Here is a 19,377-nt window from a genome sequence, read left to right as displayed (position 1 = left end):
AGAAGAAAATTTATTTAGAACAATATTTCTAGAAAATATATTCTACATTAAAAATACTCTTCTACACTAGGGAATTTATACATGAAAATAAACGAAATTTTCCATCATAAATACACGAGGGATTACAATACGCTGACTTTCATTCATAGTTGTGTCTGCAATAAGAAAATAAAAATTTATGACAATTATTGAATTAATGCGAATGATGGTAGTGCAGGATAAACACAAATTTAAAATATAAACATGAAAATTATCACTAAAATTACATTGATATATACATTAAAAGTTACACATTAACATTTTTTTCTTTCTCCGAATTAAATAATTTCTCATTGAAATATGTTGCGTTACAATGCGTATTTTTATATGTAATAGTTTTAACAATAATGCTTTGTCCTAATCCGTACAACAATAGTATTAATATTTTAGGTACAGAATTGCAACTGACTTTTATCATATAATTTTAATATTTATATAATAAATTTAATATTTATAGTAGTTTATATAATGTTTAGTAGTTGTATAAATACACTTGCAAAATATTTGAATAATTATCAATCTGTGTGTTTTTTCAGTACGTGTTTCTTGATGGGTCCATTTCATCAATTTAAGAAGATGTTTGCATCGACAAGAATAATTGCAACTATATTAGTATTTGTCTCGATTATTTTGACACTTTTTGCAGCTTTACATGTAAGTATGCAATATTGTTTTTTATATATTCTTAATACTTTGAAGTATTTATTACACTTTTGTTTTCAGTTACACAATCCTGGTCTAGCTCTTTTATTTATAATCATTCAGTCATTAGCTATGACATGGTATTCCTTATCATATATACCATACGCTCGTGATGCTGTCAAAAAGACAGTGGAAGCCTGTATTACATGAAAAGAACAATTATCTTTTTTTTCCGTTGTATCAAAATTTGTTAAGGAATATCATTTAATTTTTTCAATACTTTGAAGCTTCAGTCATTTTGTAACACTGAATATTGATTATATTTTCTATTTATAACAAGTAAATAGATTAAAACGTTCTATAAATTAATTGTAATATAAATAAGTATAATTAATGGTAATATTATTTGTAATTATAAGAAAAATAACAATATTGTGTTTTTCTTATGTAATAAGTAATATATTTACTTTGATGTAAAGCTAACGAATTCTACTCTACATAAATTCTTATCAGAAATAAGTTGTCTATATAATTAACACATTTAAAATGATGATATATTGTTATATCTTCAGCATTTATTGTTTTTAACATTTTGATAAAAATTATTATACACAAGGTTGAATAAGTTAATGTTTTTTTAAAACTGGCTTATAAAATGAATAAAATTAAGTTAAAAGTTAAAGGAATAAAATTAATTTAATAAAAGTTAAGATTGAATTTACTTAATATATTATACTTTTATTGTTTTAATGAGTATTATAAGCTATTTAATATTTATTAAATAATTGTTTTCAATCTAAATTTTTTCTTTTAATATTTTTAATACTTCTTTAATACTTTAATAAAGTTGAAACGAAATACTAAAATATATACAAAGAAATTACTCACAAAATAAATATATACTTGCAAGTATAATAAAAATAGAAGCCATCAAAAATCATACTTCAGCACAGTTAGTTTTTTAATTAAATGCATCGCTTGTTGAGATATTTATAATTAATACTTTCTATTTAATTAATCTAGTTGACATAAGTTAACACAATCGTTATATGATCTTTCTAATAGCGCTTTCTCTTGGCTGCACTATCGCCCATCAGTGCAATACTCAGACAGTGTAGCGTGTTTTCTTGGCTGGTGGTAAGCGAACTCATTCAGTGTAACGTGTTTCTGTTGCTATAATGTAGTGCAAATTTTATGCACTAGTGGGATTTTGCTACACGATTTCAAAGAGACGGTGTAGAATTAGTGTGACATTACGAATTTGAAAATGGAAGTCAACCGGCAGCAGAATTAAACACGATAGCATGAAGTAGTGTACACCATGGTATATGTACACTTTTGTAGTGCAGCACTGATGCACTTACACACGACTGGTGTAGTGCAAGGTTATACTCAGTATCCAAGAGAAAACGTTATTAGCATGAATAACGAAGATATCAGTACTTCTGCTGTCATCAGTACTTTGTGTCATCAAATGGAAAGTATAAACGCCAATATTCTGTACATAATTGAAATCATACAAAAAATTATATATTTGGGCTGGAATAGGAAGAGTTTTGTATAGGTACAAATCTGAGTTTAACATTTAAAATTATAAATATTGGAGGACAGCCCCCTATGAGATAAGTGCCTAATATAAGATAGCGCGTAATATAAGATAACGGCATTTTTGCTAAACTAATAAATACTATCTATTGATTCCACTCTGAATTTGTTGCTCTTAGGTTGAAAACTATATAGTGGAAAATGCATTATTATTGGATCATGCTTGTAATCGTAAAACAAAGATTTAGAATTTGGATGTCTTCAAATTTTTGAGATGAATCTTTAAACCTTATTTATTATTTGATAAGTAAAATTTTGTAAGACATTTATAGGATAAATAAACTTCAAGTATTCGCTTTTATCTATAAAATAAAAAATGATTAATAAAACTTTTTCTAGCCTACCTATAGTTAATATATGTGTATAAATATCCTAATGTACATAAATGAATAACACAATTCTTTTATAATGTTCCAATTTTTTATATTTTTCGATGAAAATTATGTAAATATTTGGCAATAAATGCTTCATGTAGTGATAGAGATCGTATTAATATAAGTAAAAATACGAGATCATATTAATAGATAAATACAATATATTGAATTGCTTAATTATATACCTTAGATTTGATGACTGAAAAATCGTAAGTGGAACTCATTATATGAGATATTTAGAATACTTCAAATCCATTTTTCAATTTAAGAACAAATAGCGTTCGTATTTATTAATAATTAAATTTTAGACAAATTTAGTATATTCTCTTGAATTAACTCTATTATTTCAGTCGAGTTAACGGTATATCGAGAAAAATCAGTGGCGATTTATAATATAGAAATGAAAATAACTCAAATTCGATATAATTCAGCATTATGGATTTAAGAGTATATTCTATTATATATATTTTAGATTACTTGTATATATAATGTCAATTGAAAATGTTTTATAAAGTATTTTCTATTTATGCTAAATGCATAGTATTTATTTTGTAAGACATTTATAGTATAACCAATAAACTTCAAGTATTCGGTTTTATCTATAAAATAAAAAACGATTAATAAAACTTTTTCTAGCCTACTCTACCTATAGTTAATATATGTGTATAAATATCCTAATGTACATAAATGAATAACACAATTCTTTTATAATGTCCCAATTTTTTATATTTTTCGATGAAAATTATGTAAATATTCGAACTTCCAGTTCGTAAAATTACGTACAGAATAATGAAAATTCTACATACAATCTTGTTGTAATTATTTACCAGTTTACGTAACTTCTTATCAAGATTATAATTGGACAATTTATGAAGAATTGCTACTGTCTCGTTTATCTGAAATTATTTTTAAACAATATGAAATAATAAAATTTTAATAAAATTGGACATTTTGCATCCAAAAGGTTGCATCATTTGGAAGAAAACATGTGTAACAACGTTGTGTTCAACATGTGTAATTTTAATATTGCAAAATTCTTGCTAGTGCTTATAATTCTAATTATTAATATCTAATTTTACTATATCTTATAGTAAATAGTTTGACTACATACGTAGTCACAATGTGAGAAATAAGATATTATACAGAATAAAATTAATAAAACTCCCATACATTTGTTCCACTTTTTGTTTCTATTATATAATAATGAGTTAATATATTTCTCGCTTCCATAATATAATATATTAAAAACATTTCCCTTTTATTTTAGATAACCATATTCGTAGAATTTCACACATGCGGATACACTATCTATACATATAGTATATCCTCTGGATATTCGTTGGATAATTGAGACCATTCACGGATATCACAAGATTATTGCGATATTCCAAAATGTCATTGACATTCCTAGGATAAAGTGTGCTGTGTGGGGAATGACTTTTTTGTCCCTTTTTAAACTTTTATCTTGTAGTAGTATTTGCTGCACAAATATACTACTCGTGTAGTTATGGCAGTTCCAAAACTCTTCTTACTTCACCAGTAGTTTTATTCCCGATTTGTATTTCATTAAAAATTCATAAACGATCACGCCTTGTAAGTTTTGTACTATCGCCTGCATACTGATTTTTACCATAGTTTTTATGCAATCTCAAAAAATTATGTTTAGAATTACTAGATCTATCAATATTTTGATGACCTCTCGAATATATTCAAGTGTCCATATTATTTTCCAATTATTATCTTTAAGTATGTCATACGTATCTTTTTAAAAATTGCAACTGTCATACCGACAGTTGCAATTTTTAAAAAGATCCATGACATTTGAACATTGGTGTTTTGAATACTTCGTTTAATTTGTGAGATATAAGGCACAGTTGTAGGTAGACGTGCCTATAAAGACATCGTGTTATAACTAATCAAACCATAAAGACATGTAAAGGAAGTAATAACAATAAAAAGATATTTTTATCGTAGAATGCGATTTAATATATACAATATAATATTTTTATTTTTGCATTAAAAATCATTTTTATATAAAAATGAAAATAAGAGAAACAATCTCCAGTGACCTTGAGCTTAACAAATGTTATTCAGGACATGATCCTGATTGACATTCAAGAGGTTTTAGTTCAGTCGAACCTTGCGTAATGCTAATACCGGCGGTACTGTAACTTTCAAGCCTTATATTACAACTCGAAAAGTACTTCATGAAAAATTATTTTATTACAGTGTTTTGGAAAACTCTTGAGGTATGCTATAAGAATATGCGATGAAAAATAGGGGGTTCCATTAAAAAAATTCAAAGTGACAATTGCTCTGACCCTGGTGACGCCGCCCAAAATCAGACTGATCAGATCACTAAATAGATCATTTAGAACCCCACAATTTTTGTCTGAAATGTTTTTTTTTCTAAAATGCTCTGTTTCCGAAATAAAAGGGATATACGGGTGGTCTGAGACACTCTGTATACCCACACAGCATGTAATATGTAGTAATCTTGCAGTAAAATTACAAATTTGCTATAATATTGCATAATATTATAATATATATATCAGTAACATTGTATAAATATCGCTACAAATTTAAATGTCCATGGCAAATTAATTGCAGAAGTATTTCTGTAATACTTTTCCAATATTACTGTAACACTAGGCAATATTTCTACTTATTATAACATAAAATAATATTAAGATTATGCGTTTTGCGGGTTTCCTTTGTGTCCAGATCCATTCTTAGAATGCCTACATTTCGTGAAGTAGTCCATTCTCCTTGTAGTCCATTTCATCAGGACGAGAAGCAGCCTGATATTGAGCTGTTCCTTTGGGGCCATTCCTTTTATATTACGCTACTGGTTGGAATGGTGGGAGGAAAGAAGAGAATTGTAGGTGAGTGGGCAGGGAGAGGTGGAGGAAAATGGTCAGTCTTCAATAACCGGGAGTATGGTTTTTCATATTTTATTTATGTTGTAGCCATTATCTTTATTTAGATTGTTAGGGTGTTTTTGTATCTCTATGGCTTCTCTATATTTTCTTGAAAAGTATGTTGGCTATTGTGATCGTTTTGTCAAACAGTATTTGATGTTTTGTTTTGATGTTGTGTTCTGATAGTGTTGACTGCGTAGCGTTTAGCCTATTAAAAACATCACATTGATGTTTTTTTATTCGTAAGTTGACTATTCTCCCGGTTTCTCCAATTTATACTTGCCCGCAGGAACAAGGTATATTGTATATTCCTGCGAAACTGAATGGAGATCTTTGATCTTTATAATTTTTTAAGATTTGTCCTATCTTTTTGGATGATTTAAAGATAATTCGGATATTGTGTTTGTTTAATATCCTGCCAATCCAATCTGTTGATCTTTTGACATATAGGAAAATGCATAGGATCCTTTCGTCTGGTTGTATGTTAGAAACCGTTGTCTTGTTTGCATGTTTATTAATTGTTTTGATTGTTTTCTTTGTCGTGTAAGACTAGTTTTAAGTGACTCTGTATAGATGTTCTGTGTAGATGTTCTTTGTCACAGATGAAAGCTCTATGTACAAGTGAGTTAATTGCAGACTATTTTTGTGCTGGTAGTGCGACTCTGAATGTAGGTTTCTATCTGTGTGTGTTGGTTTTCTGTACACTTGATGCCTAAGGTACCGTCAGCTTTCTTAGAGACAAGAACATCTATACAGAGGAGAGTTTTCCATTTTCTTCTATGTCTATAGTGAAGTGGATATTTGGATGTTGAGGAAAATAAAGAATTTACGTTCGGCTTTGCCGTGTCTCCATATCACGAATGTGTTGTCTACATAACGGAACAAAATTTCTGATTGTGTGTTTTTCTCTCACCTCTCCTCCCCCCCCATTAACTTCAATTTCCTCCATCTCTCCCCCCATTCACAATTCTCTTTTTTCTTCCCACTCCAACAAATAATATAAAATTACAAGCGTAATATAAAAGGAATGGCCCGGAGGAACAGTTCAGTATCACGCTGCTCCTCACTCTGATGAAGTTTACTGCAAGGAAACATTGGCATTCCAAGAATGGATCTGGAGGAAATCCGCGAAACGCATAATCTTTATATAGAAAGCACCCGTGGAAGCCTCAACGATATTAGAAAATAATATCAATACTTTCCGCTCGTACAACTTACAACAAAATTAATAAACAGTAACCCAGGTCAATACATTAAACGAGCTATAGTTAGGTGTAACAAAAAAATAATATTTATTATTCACAAATTATAATTTTTTGACGATAAGTTTCAACGGTACATTTCGACTATGCTTAGTCCTCATCAGTCACAGAAATACATAATTACCTCATATATCTAATTGCATTAACGTTTTATAAGGATCATCTCACATTTGAGTTACAATAGATAATATAACCAATTTTATAAGGATCATCTCACCTTAGTATAACAAAAGACGGTATAACCATATATGTAGTCTACTTGTTAAATATTAAACATTGTAATGACGAGTCATGATTCCGAACCAATTCATCAGTTAATAGCGAGAAAAGGCAGTATGAATAAAAGGAAAAATATCCAATCGTATTATTGCTGTAGCTTGATGTCATTATGATTGTATGTATGTTCTTAATATTGATAAATAAACTAAATAGAACAAAATATCGTCAAAATTGATGTTATAAAGAGATTACAATTTGTAACTTAAAATTATCTTTAACAATTAAAATTGTATAGGTAAATCAATTTTAAATTTATTTATAAAATTTTTCGAACAAAGTACAATGAAATATAAATAACGAACTCTTTCAATCTATATAACCAAATTAATAAAATTAAATGACTAATAACTAATTATTAAGGAATAAAGAATAAAGATTATGCAACACTTACATTAGTCATGAAACCAAATACAAAATATATAAAAATGTAAAAAACGAATGTGGTTATAATTTCAAAAATATGAAAAGAAAGAGCATAAAAAACCACAGCACAAGATGTAGTTAGTGATATTTAATTATTCTTGCATTACGAATTATAATAAAAACATTAAACGTTTCGGCCACAATCTGGCCATCTTCAGTAAAATTAATAATATTCTTAAGACGCAGAGTTACATCAAGTTGGAATAAAATTCAACGTGTGTTATAATTGTAAAAATCGTGCATCAATGCGACGCTGCTTCGTAATAATGTTAGAATGTCAGAAGTCATATAGTAAAATGTGTAGAATGAGAATTTCCAGATTCTAATTTACAATAATTTATTTTATTATTAATATCTTTTAAAACGGAGTATAAAACAAAAGAAACATTACCTGTTTTACAGCAAAATAAATCGATAAATTTCAAGAATATTCATTTCACAGATAGAAATTTGTCGTGACACTATGTGTTGTTATTGGTCGTATCACATATTTTTCGGCTATTTATATCCATGAGTCAAATAGTTTAGAAAGTTCTAGAATTATTTATTAAGTGCGAGGGAGATCTTTCTTTAGAAGAGGAAGATAAACATCAGGCAAACCTTCAGTGTCACTTTGTTTATTGATCCCACTTATTTGGTTTTTAATATATATCATTTCTGAAATTCTTCATTTCATCAATGATTGTTCTATATCTAAAATTTAATGTTATTCCAATCAAACTCATGCATTTCATTCACACGGTGACGTGAAACAACTGATATCTCAGAAGTAGATTTCTTAATATCAGTGTTGTGTTCTTTAATACGAGTTTTTAATTTTCTCTTAGTTTGGCCAACATATGACGATTCGCAATTCAAACAATTAATTTTATAACTACCCCACAATGGTCATCTTTAAGCAAGGGATCTTTTCCTGTTTTTATAATTGTATTTAATTTATTCATCGGTTTATAAGCTATATTAAAACCATGAATATATGCAAGTTTTTTGAATTGTTCAGAAACCTTGCTTAAGTATGATATCGCGAAAAATTTTTTGTTGTTGGAATCATATTCATTATTATTTAATTCGCGATTTTTTTCTGGATTAGTTCTATTTTCCAAAGTTTTTATTCTATTGTTGATCGTCGAAAATACGAATTTGAGAGGATAGCCATTATTGAGAAGAGTGTGAATTAATTTCGAAATGTTCTTTTCATGAAATTTGGGATGGGACAACATTAAAATTCTATCAAGCTGCCCAATGATTACTCCTTTTTTATGTGCTAATGGATGATTCGAAAAATAATTTAAATATCTCCCCGAATTGGTAGGTTTTTTATACATATCAAAGATGATGCTTCCTTTTTGAATCATTAATTTAATGTCAAAAAATTAATACCGTTTTCATCGCCAAAATCAACCGTAAATCTAAGTCTGTCGTGGTATGAATTAAATAAATCTAGAACCTCTTTAATCTTTTCCTCATGTACAGCTAACACAATGTCATCGACATATCGCAAATAAAACGGAAAGATGATATTATTTGTAGTGAAAATTTCTTGTTTTAAGTCTTGTAAGACTTCAAATTCGCTAGTATAGGCGATAGAGGAGAGCCCATTGGCATGCCAAAAATCTGCTTAAATATTTTTTTATCAAATCTGAAAAACGTGGAGTTAATTATGATCATAACTGCTTTAACAAACTCATGTAAAGGAATCGAAGTCTTATTTTCAATTCAGTTCCATCTACATTCAATGCTTTTTAATACTAAATCCGTAGGAATGTTAGTGTACATGGAGACCACGTCAAATGATATGATATTAAAATTTTTTTCGATTACCTTTCCATTAAGTTTGTCAATCAAATCAATCATAACTATTTTTTACATAACTAAAATTATTATTATTTCTATTGTCGATAATTTCTTTTAAGAAGGTCGCCAGTGGATAAAAGGCGCTGTTAATGCAACTAACAATTAATCTTAGTGGATGACCTTCTTTATGAATTTTTGGCAGTCCGTAAGATCTCGGAAGTTCGCTATCAAATACATATAATTTTTTGTATATGCTTGGGTCAATGTACCCCTTGTTTTTCCAATTTTTTAATAAATTTCTAATTTCTAAATTTATTTTATTAGTAGGATCTTTATCTATTACCTTATATGTCGTCTGATCGTTAAGAATTTCATACATTTTCTCCCGATAATTTTCACGATTCATGATTACCGTGGTGTTTCCTTTGTCCGCTTTCGTGATTAAAATCTCAGAATTCTCTGAGCATTAACATGTGTACGATAGGGAATTTTTTTGAATTTATGAGATTTAATTTTGGACTTAATACGTGCTTCATTCTCAAGAAATTTACTAAAACTCAGAAAATGAATATTAATCTACGAATAAAAATATATTTTCTAAAAACATGTCTAAAAGAACGTCTGATTCCGATACATATGTATAACTTTACACGCAAAAATAATTATAAATTGTTCCACTCTTCGGAAGAAAAAATTAACAGATTGAAACACAATTTTGTCTTTAAATATTTAAGAGTTGAATTGCAAGATGCTTATATACATCTGCAAATCAAATCCGAATTATTTACCACATGTAGACAATTAGAAAAAATTTTACCTATCAATATTGCTAATTCCTTCTTCCGAAGACAAGAATTTAATTTTGACATTTTATGGCGGCAAGAGTACAATAGAATTAATAGGAAAATAATTAACTTACGTAGGAAACATATTTCTAGAGAATTATCTAATATTAAGAATATTAATTACAACATTATACAACGATCTGATTATGAGATGAGTGGTGATGCCTCTAATGCACCTTTGATTGACAAAAAACGTTTTTAATAGAAACATTAGTAGATTTGTGTTTGCATCATAAAGTTATTCTCGATTGAAAATGTCAGTTTACGAACCAAATTCTCGTCATTTGCGGGAGGTTTTAATTTTCTACTTCAATATAAAGAAATCTGCGGCTGAGGCTCATCGAATGCTCTCAAATACTTATGATGAGACTACTATTAGTGAAAGAACGTATTCTGAGTGGTTTCAACGCTTCAAGAACGGTGATTTTTACGTCGAAGACCGGCATAGCGGTGGAAGAGAGAAGGTTTTCGAAGATGCAGAATTGGAGGCATTACTTGATCAAGTCTCGTATCAAAATCAAGAAGAATTGGCACGATCATTGGGAGTGACTCAACAAGCCATTTCAAAACGCGTGGATACGCCGAACTGGGCTCGTCTAGCAAAACAATAAGTCTGTCTATGTCTTTCTCTCTGTGGTCGCTTGTTTTTAGCGACCGAAAATATTTTCTCGACGATCTCGGCCGCTTGGCGTGTATCATAAGGAGGAAAGAGACATTCTAGACAATACATAATTTTTATTAAATTATATTAATCCTTTGCCCTACGATTTAAGTTACGATGGCGCGTGCCATAATAGCCTGGGACATATTGTTTATGTTTGGCTCGATTTTTTTACCACGAGTCTCCCACGATATTATAAGTGAAAGAGTTATAATCATATACCTTTCTCATTAATATATAATAGCAAAAATGATTTCAAAACATGATAATTAACGAGATATAGTTTACGATTTTCCGTGTATTTTATGTATCACGTTCATAGAGGCGGTCTGCAAAAACTCAGCGTGGTCTCGGGCATTAGGTGCGAGATCAGAATGTTGAGGATCCTATGTTCAATCCTGCTTTTTCCTTTTTTTCTTAATTTTTTTTTAACAAATAACGTTATTAATGAACATATGAGGGCGGTCCGATAAGTACTTAGCCTACAAAAGAAAAACGAAAATTTTGGAAAAGTGGCGATTTATTTCTCAACATAGTCTCCTTTTAGCTCAATACACTTGACCCAGCGATGCTCCAACTTCTTTAACCCGTCTAAAAAGTACGTTTTCTCGAGGTCTGCAAAGTAGGCCTCCGTGGCAGCGATGACCTCCTCGTTCGACTGAAATTTCTGCCCGGCGAATGACTTTTTCAAGTTTGGAAACAAAAAGAAGTCGCACGGAGCCAAATCTGGAGAATATGGTGGATGGGGCAGCAGCTCGTAGCCCAATTCGACCAATTTGTCGAATCACCGACCGATATTGCTCTTTTTCCATTTTTCTAAAATCCGCGGACACGCCCGCTTCCACACGCGGTTAAAACAAAACTACGAGTCCGATTCGGCTGAAATTTTGACAGTAGCCGTCTATGAGAATGTACTACACGTTAGTAAATTTCTCTTGCGATAGTGGCTCCATCGGGCGTTGAGGCTAAGTACTTATCGGACCGCTCTCGTATTACTCCAAATATATTTTTATAAAATTATAGAAATTATATGTGTACTTCAGTGTGCTCAGTTACACATTTCGAGCCAATTTCTGAAGTGCTGCCTATTTTTCCTTTACAACCGCGCAACAGTCGACGACTAAACCGCTGGATCGCGCGCGGACGTGCATCTCAGGAGCGTCACAGTATAAGAAACATGCTGCTATCATACCTTCCAACATGAAAATTATCAACATTTTAGCATGAAAATTATCATAAAAATATTTTCCTTCTTACATAATTGTTATTTTCTTAATAATAGTGATTGAATCATATTAATAAGTATATACATTTTATTAAATATTATGTACTTTTAAAATATTTATAATACTTTATTATTTTTATACATTACATTGATACATTCGGTTTTCTTTTAAAGAACTACTGACCACGCTTATGTGCCACAAAATGTAATATCTTTTAATATAGAATACTGATAATATCAATTTAAGACTAATAAGAGTCGATACAGAACTAGATGCGTAATTTTAAATTGGAATGACTCAACTTCAATAACTCCGTGATATCTTCTTTATTCAACATGTAAATAAAGAAGGCATGTTGAATAAAGAAGACATCACAGAAGAGAGGAAAGTAAAGGATTGAATTTGCTAGAAGGTACAGAGCATATTTCTTAGTGCAACGCTCCTGAGATACACATTCGCGCGCGATCCGGTGCAGCTCAGCCGTCGAGTATTGAGCGGCGGCGGCGGGGGGAAAGAAGGCGATGCTTCAAAAGTCGACCCAAAATTTAACATGTATTCCAATAACTATAGGAAGAATACCGAATCACTTTAATACATAAATAAAAAATGTAAAAAATGAATGTGGTTATAATTTCAAAAATATGAAAAGAAAGAGCATAAAGAACCACAGCACAAGATGTAGTTAGTGATATTTAATTATTCTTGCATTACGAATTACAATAAAAACATTAAACCCTTTCGGCCACAATCTGGCCATCTTCAGTAAAATTAATAATATTCTTAAGACGCAGAGTTACATCAAGTTGGAATCAAATTCAACCCTCGTGTGTTATAATTGTAAAGATCGTGTTTGCATCAAAGCGACGCTGCTTCATATACTAATGTTAGAACGTCAGAAGTCATGTAGTAAAAAGTGTAGAACGAGCATTTCCAGATTCTAATTTACAATAATTTATTTAATTATTAATATCTTTTAAAACGGAATATAAAACAAAGGAAACATTACCTGTTTTACAGCAAAATAATCGATGAATTACAAGAATATTCATTTCACAGATAGAAATTTGTCGTGACACTATGTGTTGTTATTGGTCGTATCACATATTTTTCGGCTATTTATATCCATGAGTCAAATAGTTTAGAAAGTTCTAGAATTATTTATTAAGTGCGAGGGAGATCTTTCTTTAGAAGAGGAAGATAAACATCAGGCAAACCTTCAGTATCACTTTGTTTATTGATCCCACTTATTTGGTTTTTAATGTGTATCATTTCTGAAATTCTTCGTTTCATCAATGATTGTTCTGTATCTAAAATTTTAATGTTATCCCAATCAAAATCATGCATTTCATTCACACGGTGACGTGAAACAACTGATATCTCAGAAGTAGATTTCTTAATATCAGTCTTGTGTTCTTTAATACGAGTTTTTAATTTTCTCTTAGTTTGGCCCATATATGACGATTCGCAATTCAAACAATTAATCTTATAAACTACCCCACAATGGTCATCCTTAAGCAAGGGATCCTTTCCTGTTTTAATAATTGTATTTAATTTATTCATCAGGTTATAGGCTATATTAAATGAATATATGCGAGTTTTTTGAATTTCTCAGAAACTTTACTTAAGTATGGTATCGTAAAAAATTTTTTCTTGTTGGAATCATAGTCATTATTATTTACTTCACGATTTTTTTCCGGATTAGTTCTATTTTCCAAAGTTTTTATTCTATTGTTAATCGTCGAAAATAAAAATTTGAGAGGATAGCCATTATTAAAAAGAGTGTGAATTAAATCCGAGATGTTCTTTTCATGAAATTTGGGATTGGACAACATTAAAATTCTGTCAAGCTGCCCAATGATTATTCCCTTTTTATGTGCTAATGGATGATTCGAAAAATAATTTAATTATCTCCCCGAGATATAATAATAAGAGAGGTTAAACAAGATATAATAATAAGAGAGGTTAAACGATTCATCTCAGAGAATCCTGAGATGTTAATCACGAAAGCGGACAAAGGAAACACCACAGTAATCATGAATCGTGAAAATTATCGAAAAAAAATGTATGAAATTCTTAACGATCAGACGACATATAAGGTAATAGATAAAGATCCTACAAACAAGATAAATTTAGAAATTAGGAATTTATTAAAAAATTGGAAAAATAAGGGGAAAAATAACATTGACCCAAGCATATACAAAAAATTATATGTTTCTGATTGCGAACTTCCGAGATCTTATGGACTGCCAAAAATTCATAAAGAAGGTCATCCACTAAGATTAATTGTTAGTTGCATTAACAGCGCCTTTTATCCACTTGCGACCTTCTTAAAAGAAATTATTATAATAAGAGTAATAATAATAATTTTAGTTATGTTAAGGATAGTTATGATTTGGTTGACAAACTTAATGGAAAGGTTATCGAAAAAAATTTTAATATCATATCATTTGACGTGGTCTCCATGTACACTAACATTCCTATGGACTTAGTATTAAAAAGCATTGAATGTAGATGGAACTTGAAAATAAGACTTCGATTCCTTTGCATGAGTTTGTTAAAGCAGTTATGATCATAATTAACTCCACGTTTTTTAGATTCGATAAAAAAATATTTAAGCAAATTTTTGGCATGCCGATGGGCTCTCCTCTATCGTCTGTACTAGCGAATATAGTCTTACAAGACTTAGAACAAGAAATTTTCACTACTAATAATATTATCTCTTTGTTTTATTTGCGATATGCCGATGACATTGTGTTAGCTGTACATGAGGAAAAGGTTGAGGAGGTTCTAGATTTATTTAATTCATACCACGACAGACTTAGATTCACGGTTGATTTTGGTGATGAAAACGGTATCAATTTTTTAGACGTTAAAATAATGATTCAAGAAGGAAGCATCATCCTTGATATGTATATAAAACTAACAAATTCGGGGAGATAATTAAATTATTTTTCGAATCATCCATTAGCACATAAAAAGGGAATAATCATTGGGCAGCTTGACAGAATTTTAATGTTGTCCAATCCCAAATTTCATGAAAAGAACATCTCGGATTTAATTCACACTCTTTTTAATAATGGCTATCCTCTCAAATTTTTATTTTCGACGATTAACAATAGAATAAAAACTTTGGAAAATAGAACTAATCCGGAAAAAAATCGTGAAGTAAATAATAATGACTATGATTCCAACAAGAAAAAATTTTTTACGATACCATACTTAAGTAAAGTTTCTGAGAAATTCAAAAAACTCGCATATATTCATTTAATATAGCCTATAACCTGATGAATAAATTAAATACAATTATTAAAACAGGAAAGGATCCCTTGCTTAAGGATGACCATTGTGGGGTAGTTTATAAGATTAATTGTTTGAATTGCGAATCGTCATATATGGGCCAAACTAAGAGAAAATTAAAAACTCGTATTAAAGAACACAAGACTGATATTAAGAAATCTACTTCTGAGATATCAGTTGTTTCACGTCACCGTGTGAATGAAATGCATGATTTTGATTGGGATAACATTAAAATTTTAGATACAGAACAATCATTGATGAAACGAAGAATTTCAGAAATGATACACATTAAAAACCAAATAAGTGGGATCAATAAACAAAGTGATACTGAAGGTTTGCCTGATGTTTATCTTCCTCTTCTAAAGAAAGATCTCCCTCGCACTTAATAAATAATTCTAGAACTTTCTAAACTATTTGACTCATGGATATAAATAGCCGAAAAATATGTGATACGACCAATAACAACACATAGTGTCACGACAAATTTCTATCTGTGAAATGAATATTCTTGTAATTCATCGATTATTTTGCTGTAAAACAGGTAATGTTTCCTTTGTTTTATATTCCGTTTTAAAAGATATTAATAATTAAATAAATTATTGTAAATTAGAATCTGGAAATGCTCGTTCTACACTTTTTACTACATGACTTCTGACGTTCTAACATTAGTATATGAAGCAGCGTCGCTTTGATGCAAACACGATCTTTACAATTATAACACACGAGGGTTGAATTTGATTCCAACTTGATGTAACTCTGCGTCTTAAGAATATTATTAATTTTACTGAAGATGGCCAGATTGTGGCCGAAAGGGTTTAATGTTTTTATTGTAATTCGTAATGCAAGAATAATTAAATATCACTAACTACATCTTGTGCTGTGGTTCTTTATGCTCTTTCTTTTCATATTTTTGATAAATAAAAAATTATTTGTATATTGCATATAAAGGCACATATAAAGGCTTTTTGATTTGTTAATTATAAAATTATATTGACATCATCCTTATAATTATATTAATCATCCTTATAATTATATTAATCGCACTTTTGCGATTTGATTGATGTGCGAGAGCGCACCGCACGGAAAAAGGTTCGAGTGAGAGAACGGCACAAGGTTGATATGATGCACGACAGTAAAATCAACTCCGTTTCTTTTAATTTAACAAAAGAATTTCTTTAATGTATTCAGTTACAAAGTCAAAAGATATAATTAATTAAAATTAGATTAACAAAATATTAAAAGCGGTCACCTTTTCCAAATTGAGTTTGGAATCGCGGTGATGGAAAATCTCGGCGATTTTCCTCGAAGCTTCTCGAAAGTTTCGGTTTATAGCGATTTCACTAAACGGTCAGCACGGCGATTTTACGAAGCGAGATTACGACTCTAAGAACTCTAAGAACTTTTTTTGGAAGTAAGAAGGAGGACGGCGAGATCGAAGCATTTATTGCTTTCGGCCTGAGCTTTCCCTTTTGGGAAAAATCCAATAAAAATTTGCCACAATCGTAATTATTACGTGGCATTAGGTGTACAAAATTGATTGGCGCTTTGGATTCTTTTCTAGCGACGTTCAACGTAACAGTCATGCGCGACAGAAAATCCGTGCGTGGGATTGGTGACAGCGCGTGACGTATTCGTCGGAGCGCGGCGCTCGCGTGCGCGAATTGAATTGTTCTAGAACCTTCGATTGTCCGTTGCCGGTAACGACAACTTGTTTGCGTGTAACGAATTGTTTTTTAAAAGAACAAAGAACGACGAATTTGATGATTTTAACGAGGATTAAAATCATGTTTGAGATGAAATCGCGAGCTCAATTTGTGCATGCGTTCAATGACAATTAACGTCGATCGACTGAAAGAATTCTTGCTTTCCTTTCGAATTACCGATCTCAAACAATTGATTATCAGAATTTTCATTCAGATGATAATTATAAAAAAAATATTTCACAGAAAGTACTGATCGACGTAACATTATTACAGAAACATGATTTTTTTCTTTGGATTTTTTTCTAAAGGTAAATTAAAACTTTTAGAAATATACATATAATTTCAATAATTAAATAAAAATATATTTAGCCTGTAACATATGTTTGTTAACAATGTCACTTATTTAAAAAAAAAAAAATTATGAAAAAACAAAAAAGGAATTGATCATGAGATCTCTACATTCAGATCTCGCATCTTACGCGTGAGACCACGCCGAGATCTTGCAAATCATTTCTACGAACGTGGTATATAACGCTCATGGAAAATCATAGAAATATCAATATCTCATAAATTATCGTATTATGAAATTATTTTTGCTATTATACATAAATTGGAGGGATATAGGATCAGCATAATTTATTAAAACTTACATGTTATCTATAATGTTCCTTCTCCTCTTAATTATACACATTGAGCGAAATTTTCCAGAAAGCATTTTCGGTCGCTAGAAACAAGCTATCATATATATATAGACAGAGAGAGAGAGAGAGAGAGAGAGAGAGAGAGACTCTGAAGGATAGACTCGCTGTTTCGTTCGACAAGCCCAGCTCGGCGTGCGGAGTCTCACCGATTACAATCGGAGTTTCTATTCTTTTTTGTTTTTGTTCTGTCTCACTCTGTTGTACTTCTGTTTCAATAATTCGTTCTGCAATTCAAGAATATGATTTCTATCGATTTTGGCATCATCGCCGATGCAGCAAGGATGCATGATTCCTTTTCTAAACAACGATCCTGATATATATTTCTATATATATAAAAATATATTATTATTATAGCGTTTCCAATCGATAATATATTGCTGGTTTATACAATGATTCAATCCATTTCTGTAATTAAATAGCGGTACTTCGCTTGTGCGCGATAAGAGGAATGGCGCTTCTTATCAAGTCGACATTTCGACATTCCAGTCGAATAAAAAATGTGCTATATAGGGTGCGTCACCAAAATCCGGACAAATTTCAATTCAAATTTTCCGCTATACTGTGCCTCCGCCAGAGATTGTTATTGGCGTCCAAGAAAGCCTGATGCTTCTAGTAAACAGTCATATTCTCAAAATGGCCGCGATGTTGAAACCAAGTGCGGAGAGGTTATAATCGAAGAGCCGCGATCATCGAAGACCTTCGCGCCGGGCGCTCAGCAACGGAAATAATTCGGTTCTTTGGATACTCGAGATTCACTGTTTATGACGTTGTGGCAAAATATACGGCTTTAGAACAGTCCAACGAAGGTTCTAGTATGCCAGCGAGGAAGAGTCACTCGAAAGAACGCACCGCGAGGATCCCTGCAGTCGTTGAAAGGGCTCAAACGCTGATTTCGGATGACCCAAGGCAATCATTGCGAAAATTAGCATCGATTGTTGGTGTAAGCGAGCCAACAATGCGTCGAATTGCCGAGGAGGACCTTCGATACAAATCGTATACATTAAAGAGGCTCTCTGAGGCTGCCACGACAAGGAATTGTTCGATTTGTCCGGATTTTGGTGACGCACCCTGTATACAATAATTTCAGATCTTGCAGAAGTAGCTGGCGATTTACAGAAAACTTCAAAGAACAATATTATGCTTGCAGAAATGAGTTATGAATTTTAGTATAAGAGCAATGAGTATTCAAAAATTTCATTTATATGCTACGTCTGCTACGAGATCGCTTGTCGTTCCGACATACGAGCAGAATGGAAGCTCAACCGAAACACACATTGCGTTCCGAATCTTGATATATGCATGTGTGCATGTGTAAATAATTCAGTAAATACAGTTTAGACATGTTATATATATGTACACACACACACACATACACACACACACACACACACACACACACACACACATATATTTATATACGAGGTCTGTTCAAAAACTATCGCGAATTTTGTGTTTTTTCAAAAATTATTTATTTATTCATGAATATCTATTTTGTCCGCTTCAAAGTAATCCGCATCAGATATTATACACTTATGCTAACGTTTTTTCCAATCCTCGAAGCACTTCAAAAAATCATTTTTTGTGATCTTGTTCAGCTCCTCCTTC

At 31.0% G+C, this 19,377-nt stretch overlaps 1 non-coding gene across 1 annotated transcript; it reads left to right on the top strand.

The window, feature by feature from the left end:
* The first annotated feature begins 602 nt into the window (after positions 1-602).
* Positions 603-7,956, top strand: LOC105153729 (uncharacterized). Its single transcript, XR_015545570.1, has 2 exons — positions 603-693; positions 1,747-7,956. It is a non-coding gene; the product is annotated as an uncharacterized LOC105153729 (transcript).
* The last annotated feature ends 11,421 nt before the right edge of the window (positions 7,957-19,377 follow it).

Source organism: Acromyrmex echinatior, chromosome 7, assembly GCF_024713525.1.
Source record: "Acromyrmex echinatior isolate Ae372 chromosome 7, ASM2471352v2, whole genome shotgun sequence".
Classification (NCBI taxonomy): Eukaryota; Metazoa; Arthropoda; class Insecta; order Hymenoptera; family Formicidae; genus Acromyrmex; species Acromyrmex echinatior.
This window is presented reverse-complemented; position numbering and strand designations above follow the sequence as displayed.